Source organism: Callithrix jacchus, chromosome 5 (genome assembly GCF_049354715.1).
Source record: "Callithrix jacchus isolate 240 chromosome 5, calJac240_pri, whole genome shotgun sequence".
Lineage (NCBI taxonomy): Eukaryota > Metazoa > Chordata > Mammalia > Primates > Cebidae > Callithrix > Callithrix jacchus.
In genome coordinates, this window is record NC_133506.1 from 100,130,358 (window position 1) to 100,154,408 (window position 24,051).

At 43.3% G+C, this 24,051-nt stretch overlaps 1 protein-coding gene and 1 long non-coding RNA gene across 4 annotated transcripts in view; both read left to right on the forward strand.

Moving 5' to 3' along the window:
• Positions 1-22,687, forward strand: part of LOC144582642 (uncharacterized) — a 71,209-nt gene extending 48,522 nt beyond the window's left edge. For both annotated transcript variants that reach the window (XR_013535762.1, XR_013535763.1), the window contains exon 2: positions 1-22,687. This exon is cut by the window's left edge and continues 45,262 nt beyond it. This is a non-coding gene — a long non-coding RNA (uncharacterized LOC144582642).
• Positions 1-24,051, forward strand: part of ASIC2 (acid sensing ion channel subunit 2) — a 1,111,991-nt gene that overhangs the window by 114,428 nt on the left and 973,512 nt on the right. The gene's annotated exons all lie outside the window — the stretch shown is intronic.

Below are 24,051 nucleotides of genomic sequence, written 5' to 3' on the forward strand. Positions count from 1 at the left end.
GAAGGGCCAGACCTGATACTGGTGGGCAAAAGTCCAAGGCAGGTATCGGCCAGATAATACTAGGGGCAGATCCAGGAGAGGGACCACATAGACTTTTCCAGGGAGGTTGAAGTCTAGTACTTATGCAAGATTTCAGGGCCCTGAGTGATGGCGGTAGGAAGTGATGGCGGTAGTTGTTTTTTTTTTTTTTTTAATTTGTTGTTTATTTCAATAGGTTTTTAGGTAGCAGATGGTGTTTGGTTACATGAATAAGTTCTTTAGTCGTGAGTTCTGAGATTTTGGTACACCCATCGCCTGAGCAGTGTACACTGTACCCAATGTGTAATCTTTTATCTTTCACCACCATCCCAGCCATTTCCCCGAGTCCTCAGAGTCCATCATATCATTCTTATGATGGCAGTAGTCTTGATACTGGTGAGGAACCATGGGGACAGGAAAGGGTGCGAGTGATAGTCATGGTATTGGGTAATAACAATTTGGCAGTGGTGGTGATGGTAGAGTGATGGTGATTGCATTAATTTTCTGTTGTTATATAACCAGTCACCACAAACATAGCAACTTAAAACAATATACATTTGATATCTCAGTTTCTGTAAGTCAGAAGTCTGGCTGAGCTCCACCAGCTCCTCCAGTAGAAGTTTCAGGATGCTGAAATCATGGTGCTGGCAGGGCTGCATTTCTTCTTGGAGGTCCTGTTTCTGAGCTCCTTCAGGCTGTTGGCCAAATTCAATTCCTTGCAGTTGTAGGACTAATGTCCTTATTTTCTTGAGGTAGTCAGCTGGGGCTGGGGTTTGCTCTTCAAGGCTTCTGGTCCCTTCCCATGCTTTCTATATTACCCCCTCTGGCAGCAGTAGATTGAGTACCTCTAACGCTCAAATTTCTCTGACTGATCCTTCTGCTGGATGGATCTGACTCAAAGGGAAAGTTCCCTGCTTTTAAGATCTCATGGGATTGGATTGAGCCCACTTGGGTAAGTCCCAGCACTCTCCCCGTTTTAACGTGTATGGTGTCAACTGCATCTGCGAGATACCTTTGCTGAATAACGTATCTATGGGTCCTAGGGCTAAGGGAATGGTTATCCTTGGTAGAGGAGGACCATTCTGCAGTAATGATGGTGATGGTGATAGTGATGGTGGTGATGGTGATGGTGGGGCACTAGGCCCCCTCACATTTTTTTTCTTTTTTTGAGATGGAGTCTTGCTCTTTCCCCCAGGCTAGAGTGAAATGGCACTATCTTGGCTCACTGCAACCTCTACCTGCCAGGTTCAAGAGATTCTTGTGCCTCAGTCTCCTGAGTAGCTGGGAATACAAGCAACTGCCACTGTGCCCAGCTAATTTTTTGTATTTTTAGTAGAGACAGGATTTTGATGTGTTGGCCAGGCTGCAAGTGATCTACCTTCCTCAGCCTCCCACAGTGCTAGGATTACAGGTGTGAGCCACTGCACCCTGTCACCCTCATTTTTGACAAAGGTATCTTTGTCCCATTGCAAGATCAGGTTCCCATTGGCTCGGGCTGATTATGACTGAACCTGCAGGGGATGGCACTAGAGGACATGGCAGGTTCCTGCCAGCTGGGCTGCAAGTAGTGGGGATGGAAGCAATGAAGGAAGGGAGCTGAAAGGCAGACTTATTTGTGACCTTCACCAATCCTTTTATCTTCTGCCTTTGGTTGTTTATTACCTATTAATCTGTACACACATGCTCCCCTCCTTTCTTCCACACTGTTCTGTAGGCTCCTGAGGACAGAGCTTGCTCTTCCTTGCCCCTTCCCACAGCACTGAGCACAGAGTTTGCTCTTAGTAGGGAGAAGAGGGTGGGAAGGTTACAGCGGTTGAATGCTGCTTTCTGCCAGGCATGCTTCTATTTATTATCTAACTGAGATGTTTATGCATCCTATGCCTACTTTACAGATGAGCAAACAAAGGCACTGGTAAGTTACATGACGTCCAAGGCACACAACCAGCAACCTGCAAAACTAAGTTATAAACTCAGCCGTTTTTTTTCTGGAGCAGTGTGCTGGCTATTATTGTAGATGCTCAGGAGAGTCCAGTGCATACACTGACTGATAGAGAATAGGGAGAGGCTGCCACAGGAGGAGGGCGGCCTCGCTGCTTCCCCACCTCATAGCTGTTCATAGTCCTGATCTGGGGCCCCGAGATTGAGTGAAAGGTGGGAGGTTGGCTACAAGATAATTCTGTTCCTCGGTAACTGTATGTTAGAACACTTATTTGTTTCAGCCTGTTTCAGATAGGTTTTCTCGGGATTTAATACATGAAACAAATAGCATGCTTGGCTGCAGGTCCTGGGAGAAAGATGGGAGGGAGGCTTAATCAGTCAATGTCATTCCAGCAGGAGGCTCTCTCTCTGTGTGTGACCCTGCCTCTGGCAGCTGCCACTGCCGCTCTGAGGCTGGCTGCCCCTCTGCACCGCAGGGCATACTGAGCAGCTGCTGATTACTCTCACAGGCTGCAGCCGTCCCTCCCGTCTGTAGGGCCCAGCTCAGGGTCCATGTCCAACATACTCCCCACGGCCCCCTACCTTCAGAGAAAGTAGTCGCCCTGCATGTCACAGCTACAAAGCACCTTAGAGGCAATCTTTTCCAATAAAGTGGTTTAAAATTTGTATTATTCTTTTTTACGACTAGAGCCCCTGTTTCCAAAGACACCCCATTGCAGTGATGGTTGAATAAACTCATTGAATCATACACTCTAAATAGGTAAAATGTATGGTATGTAAATCATATCTTAACAAAGCTAAGGTTTTATTTATTTGTTTGTTTCTAAGACATTCGAAAGCCAGGCTTGGTGGCTCATGCCCGTAATCCCAGTGCTTTGGAAGGTGGAGGTAGGAGGAGTGCTTGAGGCCAGGAATTCGAGACTAGCTTGGGCAACATGGTGACACCCAGTCTGTACAAAACAATAAAAATAAATAGCTGGGTGTGATGGTGTGCACCTGTAGTCCCACCTACTCCAGAGGCTGAGGTGAGAGGATCACTTTAGCCCAGGAGTTTCAGGCTACAGTGAGCTATGATTGTGCCACTGCACAGCCTGGGTGGCAGAGTGAGACCTTGTCTCTAAACATACCTACATACATGCATACATAAGACATTCTAACACAGGAGAGGTCGGAATTGAAGCTGCTCTGATTGGATTGGAAGAGGTTCACACCAGCCCTCTGCTGATGCTGTGGGTCTGATGGTCCCTCATTTTACTATTAAGGAAACAGCCCCAGAGGTGGAAGATGGGTTGTCCAAGTTCATACTGTCAGATGAAGACTGAGCCTGGGCTAAGCTTGTCTCCTGAGTGCTGGGGTGGTGCTCCTTCCCCCCAAGTTAACTGACTTCCCTGTTAAGGAGAGAGAGAAGACATGGCCCCTGAATCTGGAGAAACCTAGAGAGGAGAGGAGGCAAAAGGGCCTCGGTATTAAGAGTTTGTGATCTCAGAGATTTCTCAAGGGGTGTGCCATAGACTGAGCCCAAGTTTCCTGTGCGTGAGTGAGGATTCTGTGAAGTCAGAATGGGAGGGAGAGCAGGCAGTGATGAGTTCTATGGAAACTGCCTTCCATGATCTCCCCACCAGAGCCCAACTCAGCCAAACTCTTGAATTTGCATCTGGGGCAGTGGCCCTCGGGGCTAGCTGAACTGGAGTTGATGACATGAAGATCTGAGATGTCAAAGCAGTTAGACTAAAGAGGCTGCCAGGTGGAGTGAAGAGGCCGCCAGGTGGAGTGAAGCCATTTATTCATTCATTCATCACATGTTTATTGAGCCAGGTCTACTATGGCCCAGGGACCACTGGATACTGAAAAACAGGGAAAAAGACGTTGGCAAAAATAATGACTTTGGTCATACAAACTGCAATTATACTGTTAATATTAGTGTGGCAGATTAAATATAGCCACAATTTTTTTTTTTTTTTGCAAAAAAAAATCAAGACATGAGGTATTTTTCTCTATCCCTCGGACCAGCATCACTTTGGGGCTTGCTTTGGCCAAAGCATGTGGCAGGAATGTTGCTTCTGGAGTCTAGACCTCAAGAGTCCTTGTAGCTTCTGTTTTATTCTCTTGGAACCTGGAGATCATACCATAAACAACTCTGAGATGAAAGACAGTGAACACAAAGGCCCAGGTGTCCCAGTTGAGCCCAGGCCTCAGAAAACCTGCAGCTGAATGCAACCACTTGAGCAAGATCAAGTTAGAACTACCCAGCCAGCTCTCAGAATCATGACAAATACAGTCATACTTTGGAGATATTGTGGTTTTGATTCCAGAGCACCACGATAAAGCAAATGTCACAATAAAGTAAGGCACACAATTTTTTTGGTTTCTCAGTGCATATAGACGTTATTGTTACACTATCCTGTAGCCTATTAAGTGTGCATTTGTATTACTTCTAAATCAAACAATGTTTGTATCTTAATTAAAACATACTTCATTGCTAAAAAATGTTAATGATCATCTGAACTTTCACTGAGTCATAATCTTTTTGCTGGTGGAGGGTCTTGCCTCAGTATTGATGGCTACTGACTGAGCAGGGTAGTAGTTGCTGAAAGTTGGAGTGACTTTGGTGATTTCTTAAAATAAGACAACAATGAAGTTTGTCACAGTGGTTGACTCTTGTTTTCATGAAAGATTTCTCTGTGGTCTGCGATGCTGTTTGATAGCATTTTACCCACAGTAGTACTTCTTTCAAAATTGGAGTCAGTACTCTCAAACTCTGCTGCTGCTCTGTCAACTAAGTTTATGTAATATTCTCACTCCTTTGTTCTCATTTCAACAGTGTCTTTGCTAGGAGTAGAGTCTACCTTAAGAAGCCACTTTATTTGCTCATCTATAAAAAGTAACCCCTCATCTCTTAAGGTTATATCATGAGATTGCAGTTTAGTCAATATGAGAACTACAGTAAAGTAACTTTATGATTGTTCTTAAACCCTAGAAAGATATAATTTCAGGCTTCACTTCTAATTGTAGTTCTCTTGCTATTTCTACCACATCTGTAGTTACCTTCTTCATTGAAGTCTTGAAACCCTCAAAGTCACCCATGAGGGTTGGAATCAACTTCTTCCAGACTTCTGTTAATATTAACATTTTGACCTCTTTCTATGAATCACATATGTTCTTAATAGCATCTAGAATGGTGATTTTCAATTTACTTTGCCCAAATCAATCAGAAGAATCACTATCTGTGGCAGCTATAGCCTCATGAAATGAATTTCTTAAATAATGATAATTGAAAGTCACAATTACTCTTTGATTTCTGGGCTGAAGAATGATTGTTGTATTAACAGTCATGAAAACACCAATCTCCTTGTGCATCTTCAGCAGAACTCTTGGGTAACCAGATGCATTGTCAATGAGCAGTAATATTTTGATAGGAATATTTATTTCTGAGCAGTAGATCTCAACAGTGGGCTTAAAATATTCAGTAAACCACATTCTAAACAGATGTACCACCATCCAGGATTTGTTGTTCCACTTATAGAGCACAGACAGTGTGGATTTAGCATAATTCTTAAGGGTCCTAGGATTTTCAGATAGCAAACAAGCACTGTCTTCAATTTAAAGTCACTGGCTGCATTTAGACCCTAACAAGAGAGCCAGCCTGTTCACTGAAGCTCTGAAGCTAGATGTTGACCTGTCCTTTTGGGTTATGGAAGTCCTAGATAGCATCTTATTCCAGTATAAGGCTGTTGCATCTACACAGAAAATCTACTGTTTAGTATGGCCACTTTTATCAATTATTTTAGCTAGATCTTCTTAATAACTAGCTACAACTTCCATATCAGCATTTGCGGCTTCCCCTTGCACTTTTATGCAAGGTGAGGATTCATAGAAAGAGATGGTTTCTTTTCCTAAATCATGAACCAAGCTTTGCTAGCTTCAAACTTTACCTCTGTGGCTTTCTCACCTCTTTCAAACTTCATAGAACTGAAGAGAATTGGGTCCTTGCTCTGGATTAGGGTTTGGCTTAAGGAAATGTTGTTACTGGTTTGATTTTCTATCCAGACCACTAAAACTTTCTGCATATCAGCAATAAGGGTGTTTCCCTTTCTTATCATTCATGTGTTCACTGGAATAGTGTGTTTAATTTCCTTTAAGAACTTCTCCTTTGCATTCACAACCTGGCTAACTTTTTGGTGCAAGAGGCCTAGCTTTGGGCCTGTCTTGGCTTTGAGCATGCCTTCCTCACTAAGCTTAATCATTTCTAGCTTTTGATTTAAAGTGAGAGATGTGTTGCTCTTCTTTTCATTTGAACATTTAGAAAGCATTGTAAGGTTCTCAATGAGCCTAATAATTTCAATATTTTTGTGTCTCAGGAAACAGTGAAGCTGGAGAAGAGGGAGAAAGATAGGAGAATGACTATTTGGTTAAGCCGTCAGAACACATATACCATTCATTGACTAATTTTCCATCTTATACAGGAGAGATACATGATGCCCCCAAACAATTACAACAGCAACATCAAGGGTTATCAATCACAGATCACCACAACAGACATATAATGATAATGAAAAAGTTTGAAATATTGTGAGAATTACCAAAATGTGAGACAGAAACACAAAGTGAGCACATGCTGTTCTGCAAATTTTGCTGATATGCTTGCTCAATGCACAACCGTTAACTTGTAAAAAACACAGGATCTGTGAAGTGCATTAAATCACAGTGCAATAAAATGAGGTATACCTGTAATAAAACTATTGCTGTTTAAGCCACTGTGTTTTAAAGTAGTTTGTAACACTGCAATAGATAACCAAAATAATGAGGCACATTTCAGGTTTTCCTTTTATTCTGATAAACTAAAATGTTAAGCTTCCTGATGAATATCTTAGGCTTTGTGAATTTTTAAAGGCACTTGCAATTTTTGTTAATCTGTGATCTATCCTCCCAATTGTTTAAAAGTAACATATAGACATCATACAAATATCCAAACACTGCCGGAGGGTAGAAAACAAAAGTCAAAGTCATCTTTCACACCTGGTTCCCAGTCTATTTCTTCAAAGTTAAATACTATTAGCAATTTCTTCTGGATCCTTCCAGTAAAGATAGGTTATATACACGCTTGCATATCTATAGCTATGCCAATATCTATAATCATTTCATTTTTTTTTTGAGATGGAATTTTGCTCTTGTTGCCCAGGCTGGAGTGTAATGGCATGATCTCAGCTCACTGCAACCTCTGCTTCCCAGGTTCAAGTGATTCTCCTGCCTGCCTCAGCCTCCCAAGTAGCTGGGATTACAGGCATCTGCCACCATGCCTAGCTAATTTTTTTTTTTTTTTTGTATTTTTAGTAGAGATGGGGGTTTCCCCATGTTGGCCAGGCTGGTCTCAAACTCCTGACCTCAGGTGATTCACCTGCCTTGGCCTCTGAAAGTGCTGGGATTACAGGTGTGAATCACTATGCCTGGCCTCTTTTTTTTTTTTTCATAAACAGCAACTATATTAAATATATTGTTTTGCACGTGGGTGGGATTTTATTTTCACTAATTGGTTTATCTCAAACACATTCCCATCACATGGGGACCTATTTCATAATGTTTTGCTGTAAAGATGGATTCGTGATGGTCAGGTACATAGCTTCTAATCCTGAATATACACATAAACACATATTGGTGTACTCTTGCTTACGTATCCATGGATATCGCTTGCATGCTCTGGATGAAAGGACATGTCATTTTATGTTTTGAGAGGTACATTTATTTTGACAGTTCAATATAAAAATAGTTTAGTGCCCATTGTAGCATCTGCCTCTGTGTACTTACAAATATATTATCTCATATGAGACTCATGATAGCATGTGAGTTGGTCATCTTCCCATTTCATAAAAAGAGAAACTGAATCTTAAGAGGTTGGGTATTTGTCCAAGGTCAAAAACTAGTAAAATAGGTTTCTTGTTTGTTTGTTTAACCTAAAAGTCTTGCTATTTCACAGAGACCAAAGAGGTTGGCAAAGTCTAAATCTAAAACATGCTAAGAAAATCTTATTACAAAAATAATATAGAATTATAGTTGTCTTATTCATAAATGGCCATCATAGGGTAGCTGATTTCTCCAGAACATGAGATTGTGAAATGATGAAGTCTTATTGTAGAAAATTCCAGAACACCCCTGGAGGAGGGAGGAGGCAGCAGGCTCTGAGATGGGAGAGCACATGCTCAGTAGCAGAGCCTTGTCCCTGGGCCTCATGAAGCTGAGATGAGCCAGGCATGGCCTGGCAGAATGGCACCCAAACAGGATCACACTCAACGTTCTTTGGCCTGGAATCCTGGCAGGCTCTGTGCTATGCGAGCCTTGCCTTTCCTGTGGAATTCAGCTGTGAACTCAAACCCCGGCAGGGCAGCCCAGGACCATTACAGGGAAACTGGACTATGATGAGGTTGAAACTGGAGTCTCTACCCTTATACCTTAGTAGTAAGAGCCTTTCTGTCACCTCAAATGCTAGCCCCAGATTTAACTAGATTAAGAGCAGGGGTAGGCTGGGCACGGTGGCTCATCCCTGTAATCCCAGCACTTGGGGAGGCGGATACAGTTGGATTGCTTGAAACCAGCCTGAGGAACATAACAAAGCCCTGTATCTGTGGAAAAGAAAAATTAGCCAAGTATGGTGGTGCACACCTGCAGTCCCAGCTACTTGGAAGGTTGAAGTGGGAGAATCGCCTGAGCCCGTGAGGTCAAGACTTCAGTGAACCGTGATTGAGCCACTGCACGTCACGGCCTGGGTGACAGAGCCGTCACCCACTCTGTCTCAAAAAAAAAAAAAAAGCAATGGTATTATTTCCAGGAGAATTGAGGTGGGGGGATCAGGGATAAAGGAAACTACTAATTGTGAGTGAGTACCTCACACGTGCCAAGCGTTCTATATGCATTGTTTCCTTTAAGCCTTGCAACATGCATGGGGAGCTGTCAATCTCCCCATCTCAGAGATAAGGAAGCAGAGGTTCAAGGGCTCAGTTTTCAGAAGTGGGCCTCAAGGTCTGAACCAGATTGGCAGCTGGGGTGTTCTGCACCTCTGTGCTGAAGCTGCTTGGTTCCGGCCTGCCTGTGGCCACGTTTGGTGTTTGAGAGCAGAGCAGGACTGAGCCTGGAAGCTAGCCAAAGTGTGAGAAAAGGAGCTCATATTTAGGGCACCCTTTCTTTCTTTACCCACTGCCCTGCATTCTGCTCAGGGAGGTTACACAGCATAGCTGATGTCTCAAGCTCCTGCTGGTGGAGCCCCAGACTGAATGCAAAGCCCAGAAACTTACTTCCGGATGAGGGAGGCAGAGTAGCTTAATGATTAGAGCACAGGCTCCAGCCAGACCACCTGAGTTCACATCTGGGGCCTTGTTGCATGGTAGCTGTGTGTAACCATCAAGTTAACCTCTCAGCACCTCAGTTTCCTCTTCTATAAAAAGCACATTAAAAGCGTTACTTACCTTATTTAAGTTATTGAAAGCGTGAAATAAGTTAATTCACATAAAGAGCTGAGAACAGCGTCTGGCACATAGTAAGTTCCTAATAAAATGGAATTTCTTTTATTAATCCTCCAAACTGTCACCATGTCCCAGGAATGAACCAAGAGCAGCTCTGGGAGAGGAGAACAGGAAGGGGAGACTCCTTTTACCAAGTCGACTCTCCCCTCTGGGGGTGCTGGCTATCCCAAGGTCTCTTAGTTGGAAAGACTGGCAGAATTCCTGCTTTGAAACTGACTGGGGCCCCTCTGTCCACAATGTGTCCACACCTCTTATCTATCGGGGCCAGGCACTGAGGGCCATGGGTTAAAGAGAGTAGAGGCCCTCTGACTTATTATGCAGATGCCCCCTGCCTGGAGAGTACACGAACACCTCTGAGGGTAAAAGTAGGACAAGGAAACCAGGTAAAGAGAAGTCCAAGGCCCTCTAGTCAGAAGCCTCTTCAAATCCTGACTCTACCCTTTAGCAATGTGACCTGGAGAAGCAACGTACTCTCTCAGAGCCCCAGTTTCCTTGTCTTCCATACAGCATCCATGTAGTGTGACTGGCAAAGAATAAGCCTTCGGTGGCTTCTCTTCCCTGAAGACCCTCATCCTGTCTCAGCACAGCCTTTTATTTGTTCATAATCTCCTTATTCTGCATCTTCTATATGCCAGGCACTGTGCTAGGCACTGGGAATGCAGGGATGATTAAAACAGACACAACCTTTCTCCTCAAGAGTCTTACTGACCCCACTGTATGAATGGCAAACTGCCAAGAGGACTATTAGGAGGTGTAGGAGCTGCCCAGAAAGAGGCCCTTGCAGAGGACCTGGGAGGGGGTGGGCCTGGGAGGTAGAGCATTCTAATTCTACAGTCTGTGTTCCAGTTGGATCTCTCAGGCCCACTCTTTCCCACCCTTCTGATGCTATGCTCTACCCAACCCCAGTGACAATGTCTCGGCTCAGCTCCCTGTTGACATGGAGACTCCTCTGACAAGCCCTCCCTCTGGTTACCCCAGGATTCCACTGCCAGTTGGCCCCCATCTGTCCTTCCTCTCTTTGCCTGGAGCTCCCAGGCACATCTGATTCCATCAAATCCAATTTTCTCTTTTTCCATCAGGATCCCCGCCCCAGGGGGGTTGAGCCAGGGCGCATGATCAGCTATTTCAGTGAGGCTTCCTCCTTCACTGTTTCCTGACTCAAAGCAGGGGGGCTCCCTCCTCCAGAGCCAGGTGGGGAAGTGGGGGACATTGCCCTGAGAAAATGGTGCTTTTGGTTGTCATGACAACTGTTGCTAGGTGTCACCAGGGACCCACACTAAAGCTTGACCTTCCCAGGAAAAAAGCAGGGCTCTGAGTGAGACCTGAACTCTTTTCCCTGGGCTGAGTTAGTTTGCCTCATTCATTCATTCAATCACTCATTCAATAAACATTGCCGAACATCTTCTATGTACTGGGACTGTTGTGATCTCTGGGAATTTATTTAAAAAAAATCAGTCTCTGTCTATAAGGAGCTCAATATAGTAAGAGAAAAAAAATACAAATCTAAGGTGATATTGGACTGCATAAGGGCTAAACTGAAAATCTAAACAGGGTATCCTGAGACCAGAAAGAGACACTTAACCCTTTCTAAGAAGCTCATCAGGAGAATCTCCATAAAGGGGGCAACAGTGATGTTGAATATTTAAATATTTAAATCGGACCAGGAATCCTGGGGAGGCCATGCAGCCCTTAGCAGTACCTAGGGCAGTTGTAGGACGTGCAACAGCATGAAAATGTTGGAGTAAAAACAGTCTGAAAAATCCATGGTGTTGCCTAAGTACAAGGGAGTGGTATCAGAGAAGGCTGAAAGGTTTAGTGGAGATTGGCTACAAATATGCTGGGACTGCATCCTTCAGACAGGAAGCTGCTCTGGAAATGTGCCTTGGGATGGCATGTTACAATTGGAGGCATCAAGATACTTCTGTGGGGTGGGTCATCGTGGGTCGGGGGCCTGGAGTTTCTCATCAGGAAGGTGTTCGGGTTTCTGTGACCACTTGAATGCAATGGATTAAAAGGAATGGGAAGGAAATCTGGATTGACTCCTAGAGTTCTCCTGGCTTGGTGTCAGGCAGGAATGGTGGTGCAAATAACCAAAATAAGGGGGAGGAAGGAGGGAGGTGGTGGCAGAGCAGAGAAAGGGTGGTAAGTTCACTCTGGCTTCCTGGAGGTGCCTGCAGGAAGCATTGGTGAACATGCCCAGCAGACAGCTATTGACCTGAGATGTCAGGTGCAAAGCACAGGTGTCCATGAGAGCTGAAGCCAGGACCTTGGGACACAGAAGTGTTTGAAGGGTAAATGGCTGAAGACTGAGAAGGAGCACTCAGAGAAGGGGTGGAGAGTGGGGTGAGTGGTGTCATGGGAGCCAAAAGGGACTGAGCCATGGGGTCAGATGCTACTGAAAAGGCTGGTAATATGAGAACTAAAAGGAGTGCATTTGATTTGGCAATTAGAGAGCCCCTTGGTGACTTTGCTGGAGAGGTTTCCATGGAGCGGTATAGGCAGAGGGCTGAGGAGTGCTGGGAGGAGTGGAGGCGGAGGCCATGCCTATTAACCTCCCCTTCAAGGAGCTCAGCGGCGAACGGAAGGAGAGATGGGCTAGGGAGGAGGACAGGGGATGGAGGATTTCTAGCATGTGAGGAACTTGAACACACTGTGGGTTGTTGAGAAGAAGCCATGGGAGGGGAAAGTTGAAACATGGCTATGAATGGGAGGTGGAGAAGTAGCCAGTGTTGCCTGTGAACTGGATATGCTGCTGCGAGTTACCTGCAACAGAGCGTAGTCCTTGCCTCAGTGAGTGACCTGAGCATAAAAAATAGACCTTAAGTGGGAAGGAAGACTGAGGGCAGGTAGGAAGAGGTGATGGAAATGGAAAGGGCCATAGTGTGTACATCTATGTGTGTGGCTGTGTTTCTGTTTCTCTGTGTCTGTGGGTGTGTGTCTGTATATGTCTATGCATGTGTGTATCTGTGCATGTGTCTGACTGCAGACATCTATGTATGTCTATGTATGTGTGTCTATGCATGTGTCTGACTGGAGGCATCTGTGTGTGTGTGTGTGTGTGTGCACGTGTGTCTGACTGGAGGCATCTGTGTGTGTGTGTGTGCACGTATGTCTGACTGGAAGCATCTGTATGTGTCTGTGTGTGTGTATGTGTCTGACTGGAGGCATCTGTGTGTGTGTGCGCACATGTGTCTGACTAGAGGCATCTGTGTGTGTGTGCACATGTGTCTGACTAGAGGCATCTGTGTGTATGTGTGTGTGCATGTATCTGACTGGAGGCATCTGTGTGTGTGTGTGTGCACGTATGTCTGACTGGAGGCATCTGTATGTGTCTGTGTGTGTGTATGTGTCTGACTGGAGGCATCTGTGTGTGTGTGTGTGTGTGTGTGTGTGTGCATGTGTCTGATTGCAAGCATCTGTGTGTATGTGTGCATGTGTATGACTAGAGGCATCTGTGTGTGTGTGTGTGTCTGTGCATGTGTCTAACTGGAGTCATCTCTAGTTAGAGGCTTCTCTGTGTGTCTGTATGTGTGTTTCTGTGCATGTGTCTGACTGGAAGCATCTGTGTGTGTTTATGTGTGTGTGTGTGTGTGTGTGTGTGTATGTGCATGTGTCTGACTAGAGGCATCTGTATGTGCCTCTGTGTGTGTATGTCTGTGCATGTGTCTAACTGGACACATCTGTGTGTGTGTGTATATGTGTCTGACTGGAGGCATCTGTGTGTGTCTGTGTGTGTGTGTGTGTGTGCATGTGTCTGACTAGAGGCATCTGTGTGTGTCTGTGTGTGTGTGTGTGTGTCTGTATGTGTCTGACTGGAGGCATCTGTGTGTGTGTGTGTGTGTATTTGTTTGTGCATATATCTGACTAGAGGCATTAAGACAACACTGAGCAGGGGTTGCAGTGGATTGAAAAAGCATGGAGTGTTTTATTGGTAAATTGTTCAGGTTTTTGTAACCACTTGAATATAGTGGGTTGTGTCTGTGTGTGTATCTATGGATCTTTGTGTGTGTTTGTATGGGTGTTTATCTGTACATGTCTGTGTGTTTTGTGTGGTTATGTCAGCATATATCTCTGTGTTCATTTCTGTTGTATGGGTGGGTGTCTGTTTCTGTGTACCTCTCTGTGTGTTTTTGTATGTCGGTGTGTGTCTGTGTGTGTTGGAATCAGATCATAGGGGATGTGTCAGATTGAAAAAACCCCGAGCCATCATCTAGGCCAACATCAACCCAGTTGATCAAAAGAAGGAACCAGTCCCAGAGACATGAAGGGTCAACTCAAGGTCCTAGAGAACAAAGGATAGAGTCAGCTGCACCTTGGTCTCCAGATGGACTGTGCAAAGCTTGAATACCCAGAATACAGCCCCATGGTGGAGTTCTTTTCAGAAGGGGAGGCCAATAGAGGCTTTATAGCTTGCTGGCACCACAGGGACTGGTATTCTTCTTTCCCAGAACTCACTTGGTTATATAAAAATTGTTCCCCAATCTGAACTGAAAGGTCCAGCCCCAGAGAGACCAAAGTCACCTGGGAAAAGCCCATCTTAAGGAAAGATCAGATGATTCATATCCCCACTGCCCGACAGTTAAGGCTGACTCACTCCTGTCCACCAGTCCAGGAGCAAAACCAGATATGTGAAGCCTTCCCTTATACTCTGGTGCTCAAACTCATGTGTGACAACCCTCTGTGCACTGCAAATCAGAGTGGGTCGATGCTGCTGTTACAGCGGGAATTTCATTTCCGCCGGGATGTCTCATTTTGTCATCTCATTTGGTGACAAATCAAGGTGATTTATAGGGAGCAAGCCTACATTTAGTGTAATGTTATTATCCAAAACATTAGCTTCTCATGCACCCCTCCCATTACTGCCCTGACCTCATTCAATGGATATCTGTGCATTCAGAAATAGAGAAATAAAGCTGGGGGTCTGAAAGCTCTAGCCCATTCCAATCCCCAAATTCAGGTCATTGCCATTGAAATAGGCAAGAGCTAATCTTAACTCCTCAAGGCCTGTTTTTAAACATTTAGCAGAAATGCCCCCTGCTGCAATATAAACCAGCATGTGCTTGGGCTAAATGGTACTTACTTCCCTCAGAGCAGTGCAGTCTAATAGAAATGTCATGTGAGCCTCATACGTGATTCAAAATTTTCTAATAGCCACACTTTAAAAAGTTAAAAGCAAGGGGTGGAATTAGTTTTCATAATGTCTTTTATTTAACCCAATATATCCAAAGTAATGTCATTTCAACATGTAATAAATATAACAAATTATTAAAGAGATATTTTGCATTACTTTTTTGCACTAAATCTTGGGACTCTGATGTGTGTTTTACATCAACAGCCATTCTCCTTTCAGACTTGCCACACTCTAGGTGATCCATAGCCTAGTGTGGCTGTTGGCATCCATATTAGATGATGCAGACTTGGGGCATCTCTAGGTTCTTGCTAGACACAAGGAACAGGATTTTTCTTTTAGATGATGCTGAGCCAAGGGCTCTGAATCTCAGTGTCTCCAACTGTGGAGTGAGGGTGATATTCTCTGTTCATTTGACTTCCCAGAGGTGGTTTCAGGGTCTCTCCAAGTCCCACTTTCTGGACTGTTGTTCTGCGAAATCATAAAACAGATTACACAACAATGGGCTGGGAAAAAAGGTGAACTGTGTTAAATATTTGCATTGAACAAATCTGTGTCTCAAACATCTCCAAATGGTCACATCTGTTTATATAACCTCATTTACAAATCAAAAGTCTAAATATGAGGCTAAATCCAAATGTAAGGCCCCTGGGCAAATGTCTTTCATGCCCAAATGTCCTTCCTGTCAGCTCTTTCCACTTCCATAATCTCCACTCTCATAGACTTTTCACATTTGAAAAACAAATGCAAATGTTCTTTGCAAACTGTGTACATGCTTGACGGGTAGGGAGCTGCAGCCTTCACTTTGGGCAAGGAAGAACCAAGGTGCTGGAGAGTAGTTTCTGGAACTCTCAAAGCATGGAGGAATGGGAAGGAAGGGCCTCCATACAGGGGCCAAGTGTGTGAGTACAGGGAGGAAAGGCCCTTCCCTTGTCACAATAACAAATTCCTAGACATTTGTGATTCCTTAGGCCCATTCCCCCAGCACTGGTTCCTCCCTCTCTTTTTCTCTCTCAGACAGACATACACAGGTTCAGCTTACTGATTTTCTCTCCTTTCTGCCTAATCATGCCATGGTTTGTAGAGAGCTACTGCATGCCAGTCACTTGCAAGAAGAGATGACTGTCTTGTCCTAGAATCACTCTAAGATTCTGAAAGGACAAAGAAGATGCATAAGTCTCTCCCCTGGGTGTCATCTTGTCCCAACCTCAATCTTAACAAGCTGCAACTCAGTGCCAAGGATACAGTGTGAGATTTAACAAAGAGACTGATTCATGGCTTGGCTTACTGTAGAACATTTTGGGCAGGTCAATTTCAACTTTCTGGTCTTTGGTTTCTCCATTCTGACAGGGTAGCATCTCCATGAGAATAGGAACTCTGCTTAGCACAGTGTCTAGCATAGTGTAGTAACATAAGTACTGCATTTGGAGAATGATTAAATGTATGCATCTGTGAAATGGGATGAGTAACAGTACCTAATTTTTAGTTGATTGTTCTGAGTCAAATAAGGAAATGTACCATACACACGCGCATGAGCCACCTTCCCAGCCCCAGCCATGCCAAAGAAAGGACTAATGGATTACCTATTTAGAAACTTAAAGAAGCAGAGTAATTGAAAAATGAACCAAGGAGTATGTTTTTGTGTTGGACAGCAGGGGGTGTGGGGGAGGTACTCCTGTGTAAGACATACTAAATGCATTTTCATCAGGGATCTTCAGTGCATCTTACCCAGGAATTACCGTTAGGCAACTGTAAAGCGTTTCTGCTTTTCAAAGCAGCAAGCTCTTTTGGGAGTGTTTTTGGGAACCCTCTGCAAAGGGATGGGACGAAAGAAGGTTTGATGTCAACCTTTGGACATGCATGGTCTAGAAGGAGGCAGGATGCAGTTTCAAAGCAGTGTTGAAGAGGAGAGGTGGCCCAGAATGCTGGAAAGAGCGTTGAACCAGGAGGTAGGAGACCTGGGACCTCATTCTAGCTCTGCCATGCATTCCATGTGATATCAGGCAAGTCATTTGCCCTCTGGGCTTGGGTTCCTTCTCTCTTAAGGCTGATGTTGAATGCCAGGTAATGTCTTCTGGCCCTTTGAGCACTACTTTGAGTTAAGTGTAAGGAGCTCATCTCAGCACTCCCTATCTAGAACACAGCTGCCTCCTTATTCTGCCAGAGCAAGTTGTTCTGTGTGCTGGGTTGGCAGTCAGGGAGAGTGAATTTCCATTCACTTCACAAGCACATTCACCTCCCCAGGGCAAGTAGTTTAGCAACAGTGAAGATGTTTGGCAGAAGATGAGTTCAAAGGCTCCCTGCTGGGGCATATCCTCCAATTTGGGAGTTACCCTTTTGACAAGTAAGTGTAGAGGAATGAACTCCAGACTCAGTTTAGGAGACTTGAGCTCTAAAATCAATTTTGATGCTGACTCTTCTGTCACTTCAGACTCTTCCATCTCCTCTCCAGGCTGCCGTTACCTTCCGTGAAATGATGCCATTTGATTGTTTCAGAGTCTTCACATTGTAGCCCTCCATGCCATTTCCCTTCAGTGAGGCAAAGTCAAACCAAGATGAGGGATATCTGGCTGGTTTCCCACTCTTCTAGGCAGCCTGTGTGTCTCTGTAAAACATCACCACTGGATGGTCAGGCATTTTAGCTGCCCAGATATAGAGATCAGATCTGACAGAATAAACCTTGACCAAACCTCAAGCTCCTTGGATATCAGTTTGCAAACAAACAACTAAAGAAAAACAATCCAACAATAACAATAACAACAAAAACCTAGTTATTGAGTTCCTATTACATGCCGAGTAGTGTAAGTTGGCCCTCTCCATGAGTCAGCCCCTTTTTACATTTCGGGTTTGTCTTAGAGGTCTACTCATTACCACATTTATACATATATCAAATATGTTGTTCCCCATAAATATATATAATGACTCAATATCAATCATAAATAAAAAATAAATATTTTTTTAAATAAGTAAAAATACCTTAAGAAAAATAAGACAAGAATGGTTCTCACATAAGAAAAACCTAAAAAGTAGATGATATGAGCCTGATGTTCAGGTGAGGAAGCTGAAGGTCAGAGCAGACATTTAAAACTCAAATTCAGTTGTATCACTTCTCAGCTTAAAACAAGCTGACCCCTTCCTATTGTACCTGGAAATGAATTCACACTCTCCTGCCCCTCTCCCACCTCCCATTTCATTCTGCACTGGGCCACATTCTGGGCTGCAGCCATCCTGGCCTTTGCCGAGGCTCATGCATGCATGCCAAACTCTCCACCCTGTGAAACTTTGCACATGCAGATTCCTCCTCCTGGAAAGCTCTCCCAGCTCTTCAGCTGGAGGGCTGCTTCAAATCCTAAGACTTCAGCTTTAAATGCCATCACCTCAGAGAAGCCTCTTAGGAAAATTCTAAGTAATCCCCTTCTAGCAATTAGTCTTTATCAGGGCACCAACTGCGTCCTTCACAATGTGTTTCACAATTTTAATTTCTTACTGAGTTGCTGGCTTATTTATTTTTTGGGTTGTCTTTCCTGTTTGACTGTAAGTTCCAGGAAGGCAGAAGCCATGATTGTTTATTCACCTGAATGGATCTGATGCCTAACACCGTGCATGGCACATGCACAAGTGGAAAGCAGACACGTTTGGAGGGCCCCAGCATGCAAACATGACTCAGATGAAGGTCTTTGCTTTCAAAGATCTCATGATCAAATCAGGAAGGGGCACAAAGAGATGGGTACAAAGAGATGGCCACAGTTGAGTATGATCTTTTTTCCAATAGATTTAAGTAAGTGACACCACAGCATCAGGGTACACAATTGTTAACTCTGCAGGCAAGGGCCACCGTGGGTAGTCAGGTAAGACTTTGCAGAAGAGTTGATGTTTTGGTTTACATGATGAAGACGAGAAATTTATCTGTGACAACTCCAGGTGAAAGCATTCCAGAAAGGTGGATCTATATGAGTGGTGGCCCAGAGGTGTGGAGACTAAGTGAGACTGAGGCATTTGGAGAAGAGTAAGTGTCTTTATGTGGTGTGTAGAGAGGAGCTTTTGAGGGGGAACTAGAAGTGGCCAGCTGTGCCAAGCTCAGGAGACTCAGCACTATCCTAGAGGTATCAAGGGGAAAGCAAAAGGCATTTAGTAGAGAAATGATCATATTTGAGCTCAGCTTTTAAAAGCTTCTTAAAATTATAAACATAATACATGCTCACTGTAGAAAAGTCTGAAGGTAATAGAAACATATCAAGAAACCAATGATCTGTGGCCAGCATGTAGGGGAGCGACACTGGCAGTGTGTCCAGCACCAGGCTGGGAAAGGGGTTGGAGCAGGCTGGGACTGGAGGTGGAAGAGCCCTTTATGAGCCTTATAGCAATAAAGAGGGAGAGATGAGAAGGGCCTGAGCCTGGATGGAGGTTATGGAAAGAATGTTGGAAGCTTTTATGATGATGAATCTCTTAGGTAAGGATAAGCAGTGGACTATGGAAGATGTGAAAGGGGGCTGTGCTCACCCTTCCTCCCCTGAAAGAGAGTTGACCACCTAATGTATAACATTAGCTCTAGTCTGCCATCATGCGTAGGCATGAATGTTTGATGGCCTCCTCCAGAAACCTCCTGTGGTCCCCTAGCACATCATAGGAGCATCATTCATGGCAGGAAGGTAAAATGCAGCGACCCCGGGAACTCTACCTCCCTACCCCCATCCACCCCTCATGCTGCCATGATTAGAGTCAGCTGTAAAGTAAGGGGTCTTTCTTGAGTGCAGAAGTGCATTGTGTGCCACATGGGAGATCAGAAAAGCAGGCCTACAGGGGACCTCAAAAATCATCTAGTTCAATCCCTCATCATCAAAGGGGCAAGAGCTCATATTTACTCTGCAAAGATTTAGTCTTCGTCATAACTATATGTGGCAGGTATTGTTCTTATTTCCACTTAACAGAAGAGGAAACTGAGCCCAAGAGAGATTAAGTATCTCATGTAAGGTCACAGAAAAGGCCATGGCTGGATTCAAAGTCAGGTCTCTCTGACTACAGCTCATGTCTATTCTATAGCAGCACACTATTCCTCCTTTGGAGGAGGGAACTATAGCCCAGGGAGGTGAAGAGTGGCTTACCCAAAGCAAATCGTTGGCAGAACAAGAACAAGACAGATTGCTTAATTCCCACTGTGTACCAATACTTCTTGTAATGTTTCTAGTTTGTCTATTATGTGTTTGGCTCTTCACTGAGTGATGCTGCAGGAGGGGTTAGTGGACGCAGAACCATTAAAGCCTAGACAGCTTATGATATTCCTAAGGAGGTGGCTCCAAAGGTGGTAACCAAAATGACTGGCAGACTGGTAGCCTTCCTTTTCCTCTTCCTGCTCTCATCTCCCATACTTTACTCCTCCTTTTATCGACTTGTCATGAGGGCTGAGGATAAGAGACAAAGTACTCAACAAAGTCTCATTTAAATGGTCCTACCATAACTGGTAACCAGAGTAGGAAGGAATGCATGAGAGAAGTCTTTCAGAAAGGCACTCAAACCATAGATGCCAGCATTCTTTAGTAGACCTCAAGGTCAGGCATGAGATGGGCAATTGTATGCTGGCTGCTTTAAGATGCTATTGCCATGGACATGGGCAGAAGAAGGAAGCCAGGGAGGGTTGCAAGTCAAGCCAAGTGCCAGTGATACAGAAACACACAATGTGTTTTATCATCCATATCTTATGGATGAGGAAACTGAGGTCAAAGAAGCTAGGTCATTTTCTCAAAGTCTCATGGTAATTAAGTCACAGAGCCAGGATTTGATACCAAGACCACAGGACTCTCTCTTATTGGCTGGACTTCTCATGGACTACTTGAGACAGGATTCCATGGCTTCTCAACTGTGAGACTTTTTGTTGTATTGGAACATTTCTGGATAAACTCTGACCCACAACCATCTCAGCAAGGAGACCTGAGCAGAAGTCCCAACAATTATACCTGGAACTGTATTGACTCCAATAGGCATCATTCATTCCTTTTTATTCTATTATTATTCAAAAATCCAGCAGTGTTTATTGAGTCAGACACTACTTTTGGCCCTAGGAATAAAAAGAAGAATGACTCCAGTGAGATTAATGATAGATAACAGCAATGTATTTGTTTGATGTGCCTTTTGATAGATGTAAATCATAGATTGTATGTGGAGGTATCAATCAGTGTCCAGTCAGGAGAAAGAAATCATACCAGCTTTTTTAAACAAAGAGAATTCAATCAAAAGAATTATTAACTAGGAATTATGAATTATTAACTAGGTAACTCAAAGGGCAAAGAGAAAACAGTAAGTTATTCTAGATATAGCACAGCTACCCCTTGGACTGGGGAAAGAAAATGTAGATATTGGAATTATTAAAATGTAGAATCTTGGAAATCAGACCCTGCAGACTAAAATTAAGCTCTTTAAGCAGAGCACTTTTCCTGCTGGTGCCAGTGGTTCTGAATATGGAGGAGGGAAACTCTTTAATTCAAACTTCTGAGAAGGGACCACCAATCAGTTGCTGCTGATGTTTCTGAGGAAATACAATAAAATGTGTTCTGAAATTGTTGGGAAAAATCTGAAGCCTGGATCCAACTGATGCTACAAAACTAATCTGCTACTTCTGGGATGGAACAGTAAGACTGGCATGATGCTGCTAAGGAAAAGAAGCAGACAGAATGTTTACGGGAAGAAAATGGAAAGACGGGAATTTCTTCTTCTTTCTCCTACCTTGCAGCCTCCCTATAGTTCCCTCTATTGGCAATGTTCAACAGGAACTTAGCTAGAATAGCAGAAATGTGATATGTAGGGTCCTATCACAAAACAGTGTATAGAAGGGTGGGTCAGAAGTTGATAGACAATTGTGGACAAGAATAGAGACTCAAAATACTGAATGAGTTCAGGCTGCCTGGAAAGCATGGCATTACTTTCAGAGGAGAGTTTGAATCTTGAAGAATGTGAGTAGAATGAAGTTAGAGGATGAAATGTTAATGGTGACATGAGTCATTTTGAGAAATGAAAGTAAAACCCATAAAAAGACACACATAGGAGTAATGTCAACAAAATGAAGGGATAGGAGTTTCCAGAACTCATATCCTTGCAGAAACATCAATTTGAACAACTATCCATGTGCAAAAATACCTTCACAAGAGCTGAAGGAATCCAGAAGAGAGAGTACAGCACTTGAGTGGAACACAGAAATATGAAAAGATGCACTAAAGAGGGTAGAAAGGACAGTTTCACATTTTCTGTATCTCCCCTCCCGTAAGCTCAGGCAGTACATCATGGAGATACTCTCTACGTGGGAGAAGAAGAGTGAAGCAATCATCCATATTTGCCATGGACCACAGCATTAGGCCTAACCCAGGCTCCAGGCCAGCTCTGACAGCCCCAGCCAGGCTACCAGATGACTCTCAGGGACCCAGGCTTCAGGCCCACCCCAGTGCTCTTGAAGATCCAGACTCCAGGAGAATCTCCATGGACCCAGTTGCCAAGACCACCTCAGTGGATGCAAATGCCAGGCTAGCCCCAAAGGACCCAGGGTCCAGGCCTATAACACACGTAGATCCAGTTTTCAGGCTGGCCTCCATGGACCCACACATCAGGTCTGTCCACAGAGACCCAAACTCCTGGCCCACACCACTTGATCAGTCTTTAAGACCTCCCACATGAGGACTCCAGCAGCAAGCCCACCCATGAACCCCACCAGATGGCCACCAGATGGCCACCTACTTTCTGAGAAAGTAGGCTGGTGAAGGCTTCAACTTGCTGAAGCTAGTCTGTAAAGACTAGAAGAGATACCTACATCTTCAAATACAAACACCAACATGAGGCAACAAGGATTATGTATACTCATAGAAACATTATTTCACCAAATGAACAAAATAAAGCACCAGTGACCAACACTAAAGAAATAAAGCTATATGCACTGCCAACAAAGAATTTAAAATAATCCTCTTAAAGAAGCTTAGTGAAGTATAAGAGAATACAGGTATACAAATAAACAAAATCAGAAAAACAATACATGAAAAAAAGATCTTCAACAAAGAGATAGAAAACCCAAAATAGAACCAAAGATAAATTCTAGAGCTGAGAAATACTAAACTAAAAATGTTCATAAAGAGTTTCAACGGCAGACTCAATCAAGCAGAATTAGTGAGTTCAAAGACAGGTAATTTGAAGTTACTCAGTCAAAGGGATAAAAAGAAAAATGAATGAAATAGAGTGAAGAAAGCCTACAGGACTTGGGGGATACCATCAAGGAAATCAATGTTTGCATTGTAGGAGTTCCTGAAGGAGCAAAGAAAGAGTAATGGGCAGAAAGCTTATTTAATAAATGGTGACATAAAACTTCCAAAATCTGGAGAGAGTAATGAACACTCATATCTCTGAAGCCCAAAGAACTCTAAATAGATTAAATATAGAGTGATCATCACTGACATATGTTATAATCTAATTCTCAAATTCAAAGACAAAGAGAATTTTAATAGCATCAAGAGAAAAGTGACTTATCACATACAAGGGAACTTCCAGAAGTCTGTCACTTGACTTCTTAGCAGAAAACTTGAGGCCAGGAGAGAATGGGATGATATTTTCAAAGGGCTGAAAGAAGAAAGGAAAACAAACACTTTCTACCTAGAGTACTATACACAGCAAAGCTGTCTTTGAGAAATAAAGGGGAGATGAAGACCCACAGACAAACAAAATCTGTGGGAGATCATCACTACTAGACCACTTTACAAGAACTGCTAAAGAAAGTTTTTCAATTTGAAATAAAAGGTCACTAACAGCACAAAAACATAAAAGGTTAGAACTCACTGTAAAAGTAAAAATATTGTCAAATTCAGAATGTTTTAATACTGTAATGGTGGTGTATAAACCAATTTAACACTAGCATAAAAGTTAAAGGAAAAGATATTAAAATAACTATAGCTACAGCAATTTATTAATGGATATACAACATATAAAAGAAATTGAGACATCAGTAGCATAAAATGTAGGAAAAGGGAAAGCGATGATGGGAATTTTTGTATATGATTGAAGTTAAGTTGTTATCAGCTTAAAATAGACTGTTATAACTTTAAGTTATTTTGTGAAAGACTTATGGTAACCACAAAAATAAACTACCTGTAGTACATACAGATAAGACATGGAGAAAGAAATCCTAGCATACAACTATGAAAAATTATTAAATCACGAAATAAGACAGGTAGAGAGCAAGAAAGGAACAAAGAAACTACAAAACCATCAGAAATCAATTAACAAAATGGCAATAGTAAGTCCTTACCTATCAATAATTACTTTAAGTGTAAATGGATGAAATGCCCCAATCAAAAGACATAGAGTGGCTACATAGATTTTTTTAAAAAAAGACCTAACTATATGCTGCCTACAAAAGACTTATTTTAGCTTTAAGATCACACATAGGATGAAAGTGAAAGGATAGAAAAAGATATTCCATGACAATAG